The following is an 11579-nucleotide window of genomic DNA, read 5'->3' on the forward strand; positions in this document are numbered from 1 at the left end:
TATCTTTATCAAGAAGTCAAGATTTTTGGAGATTGATGCTCAAAGCTTATCATAGCACTTAATCTCATCTGTGACAATTAAATTACAAAGATAATTATTAATAGCCATAAATTAAAAATATCTTGTAAAATTGTGGTCGTCATCACTGATGTTGTCAGAATCAAAAATATAACACATGCTCACAGCTATGAATATTGGATTCTAATGATGTATTTCAACATAATTGTAATTATTCGAATTTTTTGTATTATTGTTTTTTTACAGAATATGGAAAGGACATCAATATAATATTTTGCAACTAACTGAGTAAATCCTTGCTAAATTTTAATGATATAATTGCTTTATTATATATTGAACCCATATGATTCATAGGAGGTAGAAAATTAAATGTATTGACATTATATATTTTAATTCCAAATTGTCATCCGATTGGCAAAATTATTTTGTTTTTCCATATTTTCAATTTTCCTATTGCTTAGTCATGGCAGGTATCCATGTCATTGCTTATTTTTTCTCATCTTTTTTTTTGTCATATTGCAAAAAATTTTAATTGAAATTTAATTTCATTTTTATTTAAAGATACAATTATTTTCCCTTAGATAATGAATCATGTAAATATAAGTATTTAACACTCCATTGATATCTACAAAACATAGCAAATTAATAATCAAATAAATTAAACTTTTAGTTTTTAGAACCATCAATGATTTTATTATTTCATATTTTACATCAAGACAAAGACAATAAAAATTATTCTTCAACAAAGACGATAATATATTTTTTTCCCCAAGGAAAAACAATATCCTTTTCAAATCCCCTTTTGATTGACATTTTGTATATAAAATTATATATATGTATAAATACATATAACGTGAAAGTTTACTGACATTTCATATATAAATTATATATATATGTATAAATATATAACTTAAACGTACAAAATCACAACACGCCCACCCTTCAAAAACCACGTGTTACATTATCCAAAAATATTTTTCAATTTAATTTATAATATTCAATTCATGTTCATATAATCTTTCCCCTTCATTTCAATTCTCATCATTTATTGGATATCATTTTGCCATAATCTTTTCAATCCTTTCATTTGAGTCATAGCTCTTGGTCATCATTACTCTCCACTTCTCCATAATTATCTTCCAACACATCAAGTGTTAATAAAACATAATGTTAAATATTTCATCAAAAATTAATAGTCAAAATATATACCATCACTAAATATAATTTCTTTTCATATATATAATCAATGCGATATTTTGTCTCAATACAAATTTGAATTTTTCCAAAAAAAATGTTTAAAGCAATCTAACAAAAATATGATTTTAAAGACATAATCATAAATAACTACATAAAATCTCTATAAATATAATTCTACATATATATCACTAATGTAAGACTTTATCTCAATAAAATTTGATTTTTTTTTTAAACAATAAGATGTAATATCTTTAGATCAATCATTGACATTGGTAAACATAAGAATACATGATTTGTATTACATAAACATAATACAAATATATTCAAATACAATTTAAAATTTTAATTTATACAAACAAAAAAAAATATAAAAATATTGTAAAATTTCATAATATTGATAATATCTTCTTTTCTTCCAACATTTAATTACTCTAAATGTGTAATTTAACTGAATTCTAAATATATTATCTATATTTTTTTGGAACCATTATAATTAATTACTCACTAATTACCCTAAATGTTTAATTCACACTGAATTTTCTCTCTATATATATTTTTTTTAAACCATTATAATTAATTACCCAATATACTTAATTAAAATTAAGCATTTAATATATCCATATATTAACTACAATTCAATAATTATTATGCCTCAAATAGATTCCCTATATTTAACAATATTGTTTATTTCACATGTTAATATGCCTCAAATATATTCCCTAAATTTAACAATATTTTTTACTTCACATGTTAATATGACTTAAATATATTCCCTATATTTATCAACAAAAATTACATACTTAATATTTAATACATATTAAATTTCCCATTAACATATTATTCCCAAATATTTAACATATTATCCTGTATTCATTAATATTATCCCAATAAATTGTATTAATTAATATTTGAACTAAAAGAACCAACTCATATGCCCATTTTAAAAAAAAAAAAATTGTATATACATATTTGATATATTTTTTAAAAATTCTTTCAATACATTCATATTACCATTTAAATTTTCCACAAAAATTTACATGGACTCATTCCCATAAGTAACATTCATATTACCATTTAAATTTTCCACAAAAATTTACATGGACTCATTCCAATAAGTAACATTCATATCACCATTTAAATTTTCCACAAAAATTTACATGGACTCATTCCAATAAGTACCCCACTCTTCTACCATCATTTAAGAAATTTTAATTAATGAAATTAATATTCATACCTAAATTCATTTCAGAATTTAAAGGTCTCTGAATCTCATTTATTTCTTAATTAAAATCTCTTACAACAAGATAATAAAAATATCCCATCTCATACATATAAATATACCTTATTTCTTAATCATAAATATTTCATATATATATTTTTAAAAAAATATCAAAATATTAACACAATTTTCACCTTCCTTATATATATATTTTGCATTCTAATAAGTTCATAATAATATCATATAAATACTAAAAATATTCAAATTAATTAATATTTTACACTAATATTATTTATTCATATTTAATCAATAAAATATCTCTCATTGCGTTGTGTATTACAATTTAAAAAAATTCTTACCAGTATATCCAGAATAGTTGAACATCATCCAATTCCATTTGATTCAAATGATTTTACATAACATTTGCCATCAACTTTCGGTGTCTCATCCTGGTCACGGCACCATTTTTATATATGTAAATATAAGTATTTAACACTCCAATGATATCTACAAAATATAGCAAATTAATAATCAAATAAATTAAACTTTTGTTTTTAGAACCATCAATGATTTTATTATTTCATATTTTACATCAAGACAAAGACAATAAAATTTATTCTTCAACAAAGACAATGATATATTTTTTTCCCCAAGGAAAAACAATATCCTTTTCAAATCCCCTTTTGATTGACATTATGTATATAAAATTATATATATGTATAAATACATATAACGTGAAAGTTAACTGACATTTCATATATAAATTATATATATAACTTAAATCTACAAAATCACAACAATTTCTACATCATAAACAAAATCAGTTGCAAGGTACACAATAGACACAAACGAGTAGCCAGGATTTATCTTTGGGAAAGGAAGGGTAATATTTTAAAAATATTATATAAAAAAAATAGTTCTTGTAGGTACTAATGAACATAATTTAGTAAATTTATTAGGACTAGTGAGAAGATTGGGTAGTTGACAGATAAAATATTAGTTCAATTGATAGATATTCTACCAACAATAGATGGGATACTCACCTTCATCATTAAATCATTTAGAAAATGTAAAGAACTTAGGATCAAACATGTATCTAGGCCTTTTGCTGGCAATGATTACCATATTGATTCTGTTTCCATCTAACGAAAAATTTGAAAAGGAAAACCATATCCTATTCAATAATAATTAAATTTTTTTTAAAGGAAGGTTTTATAATATTTTCAGAGATTGTTATCCCTAACACTTAATTAAGCCATATCTACTTGTTTCAGTTCTTAAATTCTTTAGAATATTAGGTTGTATTCAATAAAAACGTAAACCCTCTGATGTATTATATTAATCCAAATCTCTAACTTTGTAAATTCTCGACATTTTACTGATTGTTAATAAATCATTGAAAAAAGATGAATATATTATTGTGAAAATAATATGGTGAATTATGCCAAATAAACTATACACTCAATCTGACAACTTCTAATTTTTTATTATTTTATTTGCGGTGGTATTATATAAAAGAATATTTTTTCAGTTTAGTTATTTTTAATTTAATTTATTACTAAAAAAAATTCTTAAAATTTACATAATAACTCATTATATTTTTGGTGAGTATAAATCTGCACTTGATAAAATTTCAAGAATTAAATCAGTTTCTTGAAAAATATTATATAGACAATTATGCACACATTATCTATTCCAATAAAACATTCCAAATTCTTTATAAATTTAATTTAACAAATTCCAAAGATATCGCTTTATTATCACATTCATATTTTTTATATTAATTTTCTATCGTAAAGTTAAAATTAAGTTAAGGAACATGTTGAACACTTACGAATAATTCTAACATTTGTGAATAATTATAAATACTATGAATAATTTTGAGAATATTTCGGCCAATTGACTTAGAAATTTACCCATCAAATTTTTTATCAATACATGGCTCCATGTAACCTATTAAACATTGTTTAAGGTATTTTTATTAGTAATTTTAGCCTTTTTTAAATTATATATCTATTTTTTTTTGTTTTAAAATATATTTAATGCATATATTGTAAGAACTCGGTTCATATATACGTAAATTACGGATAAACACATGGAAGCTTTTTATAAGGGAAAGACTTTCCATCCCCAATCATAAATCCAACCACATCAGTTTTATTGGAAACCTTCTTATTATGGAGCCATCCCTAACTATTTTAAAATCATTTTTACAGATTTTATTTTTTTTGAATATAATTATTATGCATATGGTGAATTCCATATCAAATCAACTAAGGTTTCAACCCGACCCCTTTCAATTTTTTTTAAATTTTGCATACTGGTGGTATATACTATAACTAAGAAAAAAATGAAATTTTACCTCCCAAAAAGGCTTACCCGCTAAGATATGGGCGTGCGGAAAAATGGTACATTTTTGACAAAAAGTGCCTCATTTATTTTCAAATATCTCGAGAAATAATTAAGTTAGAAAAATAATTTAAATTTTATTATGTAGCTTAATAATAGTTCTTTAATATGACATAAAAATAAATATGATATAAATTTGATGAATGTCCAAAACCGGATGTATAAAAACGGAAATGGCCATAGAAAAAAAAAGGTATTTTTTTTTTTCGAATATTTTTTTTCTATAGATAGATATAACACTGCTTTATATTTGTGCCAAATCCTAGCCTGGGATAAAAAAGGGTCTAGGAGTTATGACTCTTTATATGGCTTAAATTGATCAAAAATATCTTCATTTAATGAATACTTATGAAATAATGTTTTTTTAAAAATTATGTCTAAATGATAGGCCCTAACTTTTTTTTATTTTTAATTGTTAACATATTGTGAGTGAATAGATTTGCATTCTTACGACCCAAAAACTGTGTTTTAGCAGGTGGTCCAGGTACACATACCATGTGTATCTGCACACTACACCAAAATTTTAAGCTTATTTTAATAGGGGGAAAATTAAAACAGCTTACAAACAATAATGATCATTATAATTATCCTCCAATAAACGATTATAAACATTGTATTGCACAAAGTCTTTGCAATCCTGCCCAGCCTGGATGTTACTTCAATAAATGTAAATTTTGTCCTGGATCATCCCAAATAAAAGAAAGACTTATTATATTATTTGATACGAATTCAATAGATTATATATCATTTAAACAATGGTTGGTAGTTGATAGAACTACGCTCGAAACGCTGACAAAATCAGCTTATAAATTCCTAGATTATTTAATTGAGAAATTAGACAATTTGATTCCACATTCATTTATAGCATCACAACAATCATTATTTCAAAACAATTTAAAATCTAATTTAAATGTTGGCGAATACTTAGTTATTGCTGACTTTTCGGAAAATTATGCATTTTTAGTGCAAGACCATGCACAGAGATTTCATTGGACAAATAATCGTCCACTATTCACCCTTTTATCATTTATTATCGTCAGGACAACACTATAAAACATATAAGTTTAGTGGTGATATCAGATTGCTTAAAGCACAATGCCTGTGCCTTTTATTTATTTCAAACTAAAATGATCTTATTTTTAAAAGAAAGATTTGATACATTGACCAAAATTTATTATTTTTCTGATTGGGGCCGTAATCCAATATAAAAATAAAAAAAATTTCATAAATCTCTATAATCATGAATGTGATTTTGGTATAAAGGCCGAGTGGCATTTTTTTGCTACAGCTCATGGAATAAGTCCGTGCGACAGTTTAGGAGGTATTACAAAACGGCTAGCAGCTCGAGCTAGTTTGCAACTGCCATATCAAAACCATATTTTGACACCAATGCATTTATTCGACTTTGCAACAAATAATGCAGATTTTTGAGAGCAAAAAGAATTCCGGGAACACAAAAATACCATGCTTATATTCCCCTTGATGAAAATAAAATTAAAGTCAAAATTTATACCAATTCTTTAGATAATTTAATATATGATATATTGTAAACATAATTATGAATTATTATATTATATGTAATTATGCATTTCAGAAAAATAAAGTTATAAATTGGTTTAGAATTGTTTTGTCAAGTAATTTTCAGTCACAACATGTTAACAATTAAAAATAAAAAAAAGTTAGGGCCTATCATTTAGACATAATTTTAAAAAAAACATAATTTCATAAGTATTCATTAAATGATGATATTTTTGATCAATTTAAGCCATATAAAGAGTCATAACTCCTAGACCCTTTTTCATCCCAGGCTAGGATTTGGCACAAATATAAAGCAGTGTTATATCTATCTACGGAAAAAAAATTTCGAAAAAAAAAATACCTTTTTTTTTCTATGGCCATTTCCGGTTTTATACATCCGGTTTTGGACATTCATCATATTTATATCATATTTATTTTTATGTCATATTAAAGAACTATTATTAAGCTACATAATAAAATTTAAATTATTTTTCTAACTTAATTATTTCTCGAGATATTTGAAAATAAATGAGGCACATTTTGTCAAAAATGTACTATTTTTCCGCGCTTTAAACGCCCATATCTTAGCGAGTAAACCTTGTTGGGAGGTAAAATTTCATTTTTTTCTTAGTTATAGTTTATACTACCATTATGCAAAATTTAAGAAAAATTGAAGAGGGTCGGGTTGAGAATCGACTTTTTTTGGTTGATTTGATATGGAATTCACCATATATTTATAGTTTTTATAATATTATTTAATCTTGATTCGAATAAATAAATATAATAATATTATAATAAAACGAATAAAATAATTCGATCGAATAATGAGAAGTTTATTATTCTAAAAATATTATTCTTATACGATACGAATATTTAAAAGAACCGTATTGAATCAAATTTAATGATAATCTGTGATGGGGTTTATTTAATATTAAATAATAGTTTCTGTGTAACTTTATCTAATATATGGGGTATAATGCCAACTATCAAGTTTAAAAGAAATTATAACATTATTGAATTTATTATAATTTAAATAGATTATTACATATATTAAAAATATCTACATCAGATCTTTATTAAAAAAAGACAAAACAAGGTTTTATGTCAAATTTAACGATAAAATCTTTTCTATAAGGATTCATTGCCAATTTTTAAATAAAAAATTTATCGATATAATATAGATTGTGAGTTTTATTTAAAAAATTTATTATTAAGTTTATATAATTTTAATTTATTTAATTTTCGAATAAATCTCCACAATAAATTAGAAAGAAGAAAAAAATTTTTATTTTAAATATGTTCAAAATTATGAAAGGAATATATTGATGTAATATTTGTAAAAAGAAAATGATATAATATATAATTTAGTCACGATTATGGCAATTATTGTATCTGGCGCCCATGCATATTCCAAGCGTAGATGGCCCAATGTATACACTCTTTATATCTTTATTATTTTATTTTTATGATTATGATACGTATAATTACTTGCATATTATATAAAATTATATGTCATAATTTTTAAATTATATTAATAATATGGTATTAACCATTAAATATCATGATGATGGTTTATCATATGTAATAACCTTGTAATTTTTGATATCCGGCATAGGCGTAAATAGGGAAGAGTGAAGCTAAAATCCTGGCGAATGTGAAACCACTTAATCTCATTTAAAAATTTAATAATTAGAATGCTTAAATTTTGTACTAATTTCGTTTTATCAATAGATAGAGAAATCTTTTAAAATAATTAATTGACGATTTTATATTTGAAATAAATTTTGGTGTCAAATTTAAAAAGATTTAAGACATATTTTTAATTTTCACTAAAAAATAATAATTTGTATAAAAATAAGTTTTATAATAGAACTCTCTGATATATTTTGACTTTATGATTACTATATTTAGAGCTAGTAGAAAATGCTAACTCACACACGTCAATATTTGAATTAGTTATTTTGTCACTATTACATTGGTATTTAGATAAGTAGGCAAGAGGAAATTTCCCTCTTTGCATCATTTCTTAAATATTTTTTTAAGCCAATAAAAATTTCCCCCTATAAACCCCCGCCCCTCTTCAAATGTATACAACATATCACTATAAAAAATAAATTGAAAAAAAAGTTAATAAATTCTTAAATTATTGTCCATAATACAAAATTTTCAGAAAACATTTTTGTAAAAAAAGAAGTGAAATTAAAACAATTATTTAAAAAAAAGAATGTAATTACCAAACTGACACTAGCAACACATACACATTTTAATTCTAAATCGGGCTACCAATGGTTGTTGGCAATTCCAAGTAAAAAATCTTGGACCTATCTTTATTAATAAATAACTTTTGGTATGTTCAGCCCAAAACTCGTGGAATAACGAATATAGTATTAATCAAATTCATTTGGAAAAGAATTCCTAAAATTTGTCACATGATTATCTTTAGAGCAAGCCATTACGATGTCTTTTCATCAAAACAATTATATTGCTATTCATTATTCCTAGCAATGGAAGTAGACGTATATTACTCAAAAAAAAGAGATGAAACAAGTTAATATGTATTATAAAGGTTTAGGTGCTCAGGTTAAAGAATTAAATTTTATAAAGGTTTAGGTTCGGTTCGGTTTTTAAGACTCGGTTCAGTTTACATTTTATATATATAATTGACGTTTATAACTTTATTACATTTTTAAATTAATCATATATCTAGCTTACAGTATTAATAATATTTTTAGTACAAAATTTCCATATATTTTAATAAATTTCTTAAAAATTGTTTATCTTGCCATAATTATAGTTTTTTTAAAAAAAAAATTTATCAACATATTTTTATAATAGTTATACAATTTTATAAGTTGTTAAAAATATTTAGAAATATTTTACAAAAAATCATATCTATAAATTATGTACATTTAAATTTGGATTTAATAGAAGGTTATTTTTAAAACAAAGATTAATATAATATTTATATACATATTTCGGATAATTTTAATCATGAATTTTTGAATATATCAGCAAATATTAATTAATATTTATTATACAATAACATTATGATGTTAACATTAAATTGAATTGTATCATTTTTTAAATTTATAAAACTTCTTTTTTTAATCTTGCTTCATTCTTTGATCTGCATTAAAAACTTTTATAAATGATAATATAAAAAGTGATAAATATTTAGCATTTTTATATGCAACCTTAAAGAAATAACGGGGCAAACTTCAGATTTCTATACGTTTAAAAAAATTATATATAATGTTTTTTTGGGGTCAACAATATTTTTTAAAAGGATATTTAAGTAAAATTTGATTTTAAAAAATTATTCTAAAAATTCTTTGTGAATGTTTGTTTTAAATATCAATATAAGTATTAAATAAAGCATTTGAACCATCTCTCCTGGATTCTGAGATTGTTGGTGTAATTGTTGTAAGTTCCGGTGCAACTCTGGCTACATAAAAATAATGTATATATATTGGTTGATTATATTGCTAAATTTTAAAAATTAGATTATCGTAATTTGTGACAGAAAACGGAATTATTATTGCGCATGCGATCATTACCTATTAATATAAACTTCTAAATAATGTTTTATTTAATCTTAGAAAATATCTTCAACTTATTTAATCTATTGTTAAAACATATATCTAAAAAATATAAACATGATTTAATCATAAAACTTAATTGACAATGACAAAACAAAATATAAAAATTAGTGCATGATATTTTTATATTGACTTACATGCCAGTGTAACATGGTGAAATAAACAATGTGAGATAGAGAAGATTTTTAATGAAATTTTGAAACTTCGCAAAAATAGAAGATTGAATGTTTTTATGTGGTAATTATAGTTAAAAATTTATTGCAAAACATTACCCTTCTTCATACAATTTATTAAAAAAAGAAAAATAAAACAAAAAACTATAAAATGAAATCAATTTTTAATAACAAACATTTAAATTTTGTTAAAAATAATTTATTTAATAATAAATAACTAATTTATTGAAGGACTGCCAAATTTTGTGAATAATTATTTTTATAATATATGATAATATATTATTTTGCCTGAATTTTTAACTTAATAGACATAAAATTTAACTTCATTGAAATTATAAAGATTAACCTTTAATTTACCAGCGGGGTCTTTAAGATCCTGTTTACATATTTTATTATACTTGTAAAAACATCTATATATTATTATATTAAATAATATTTATGACTTTTAACTAAATATATTGAATTTAACTGAATAATATATTTCGCTGAAATTCAAAATGGGAACAATGTATATATCAAAGGGTAGCATCATTTCGACCCTGAGTTTAAAATTTTACATTTATAAATTTTTAAATTTTACTAATTTATTGAATAAACTGTATATAGACATCTTTTTAACTATTTTTCCCGAATTTCAATTTAACATTAGCAGTCCCTTTAAATTCACACTAATTTTTATGGTCATTTATTTAAATTCCATAAGGAATTTTTAAAATAAATCAGGATTTGGGAGGTGAGTAGTGAAAAGTAGCCAATAGGAATTAAATTATATGAAAGAGATGTAAATAATATATGTATACTAATATATTGAATTTTGTTTATTTTTATGAAAAGGGGAGTAAAACAATATTATCGAAGATGTTTTAAGTTCATGGTAAATAACTAACTCCGAAATAGCTGATAGTGATTACTTAACTCATAGGCGCCATAAGGAGGAAGAGGAACTATTGGTGTCCTTTATAAATTTTATTGAAAGAATCTAAGCCTTTGGCAGATTTTTATATAATAATTGCGATTAGTCTCAAATTGATACTTATAATCGTCAAACAAACCCAATATTTTATCCGGAAAAATATTTCATAAGCCCTAGAGATTTAGCAAATAGATGTCCAAACCTTTGTGGTCATCTTTTCGAACATAATTTTTGATACAAATAGAACCCCTTAATAACACTAAAAATGTGCATATTTGCAAATGACCCTCAATATTTTGTTTCATAGACATTGCACCTTTATATTTCATTAAAATATAAAATCGAAAACAAAATATATTGACAATTATAAAAATAATTATGCAAGAAGGTTTGCTTGTTTTTGTTTTTATGTAATATTTTGTGTCTGAATTATTTTAATAAAACGCAAAATATTATCTCTTCAAAATGTAATTATTCAAAAAAAATATGAAAATAGTTTATAATTATAATATAACTAATAATAAGCAAGACCT

At 23.2% G+C, this 11579-nt stretch overlaps 1 long non-coding RNA gene across 1 annotated transcript; it reads right to left on the reverse strand.

The window, feature by feature from the left end:
• Positions 1-7294: 7294 nt before the first annotated feature.
• On the reverse strand, positions 7295-10292 carry LOC135931946 (uncharacterized). Its single transcript, XR_010573221.1, has 3 exons — positions 10098-10292; positions 9747-9806; positions 7295-7808 (listed from the first exon to the last, which is right to left on the reverse strand). It is a non-coding gene; the product is annotated as an uncharacterized LOC135931946 (long non-coding RNA).
• Positions 10293-11579: the final 1287 nt, after the last annotated feature.

The sequence above is a fragment of the Gordionus sp. m RMFG-2023 genome, chromosome 1, assembly GCF_954871325.1.
Source record: "Gordionus sp. m RMFG-2023 chromosome 1, tfGorSpeb1-WG-v2, whole genome shotgun sequence".
NCBI classification, from domain to species: Eukaryota; Metazoa; Nematomorpha; class Gordioida; order Chordodea; family Parachordodidae; genus Gordionus; species Gordionus sp. m RMFG-2023.